The sequence below is a fragment of the Meleagris gallopavo genome, chromosome 6, assembly GCF_000146605.3.
Source record: "Meleagris gallopavo isolate NT-WF06-2002-E0010 breed Aviagen turkey brand Nicholas breeding stock chromosome 6, Turkey_5.1, whole genome shotgun sequence".
Classification (NCBI taxonomy): Eukaryota; Metazoa; Chordata; class Aves; order Galliformes; family Phasianidae; genus Meleagris; species Meleagris gallopavo.
The window spans coordinates 30,620,553-30,621,169 of record NC_015016.2 but is presented as its reverse complement, the minus strand read 5'-3'; the positions used below and the strand labels follow the sequence as shown (position 1 = coordinate 30,621,169).

Here is a 617-nt window from a genome sequence, read left to right as displayed (position 1 = left end):
AAAAAAAAAAGAACAAGCCTTTGTCCATGTAGTAAATTAATTTAAAGGAATACAAGAAAATTGGAAAGCCCTATTTTGGAAGTAGACTCTCAAAATACTTCGGGCATTCTCTGTCAGATTTATCCTACCTGTCTCCCACCCTTTGCTTAAGGACCCCGGGTTAGGCAGCTGAGTCAATTCATTTGAATTCTAGAAACATGCCTGTCTCTTGTTGATTACAGAAAGACAAATGACTTTGCCAAAGGAGATCTGAAGTGCTTGGCTGAGTGCCCAAAGTCTGTGTCTAGACCATATCAATGTTAGTGAGCAGAGCAGTGCAATAAAAGTGGGCCTTTTCAAGTGAGTCATTTATGGTGAGTACCCCACATTGGCACTGAGATAGGACTATTCAGGATGAGCTTGCATCTGGTGTCATGGACAAAGTGCTGTGATCACTGGATGCATTCCTGGAGCACATCTGGAGCACATATTTTCCAAAAGGAATCTGGTGTCCATACTCTAAGACTGTCCTGCAGATTAACCCAAAACATGAGCAGAGGTGGCTATGAGGAGGTTTGCAGAATAAGCGTTCTTCCGATCTGTTCTAAAATGCAAATGTAGCCACACTTTCTTTTCTT

General features: G+C 41.8%; 1 protein-coding gene across 9 annotated transcripts in view; it reads left to right on the top strand.

Annotated features, from left to right (window-relative positions):
• OSBPL3 (oxysterol binding protein like 3) overlaps positions 1-617 on the top strand; it is a 91,447-nt gene that overhangs the window by 38,564 nt on the left and 52,266 nt on the right. The window contains exon 3 of one of the 9 annotated variants that reach the window (XM_019616471.2): positions 222-353. The exons of the other annotated variants lie outside the window; for them this stretch is intronic. The gene's annotated coding sequence lies outside the window, so the exon portion shown is untranslated. The remainder of the gene's footprint in view (positions 1-221; positions 354-617) is intronic. 9 annotated transcript variants of the gene reach the window in all.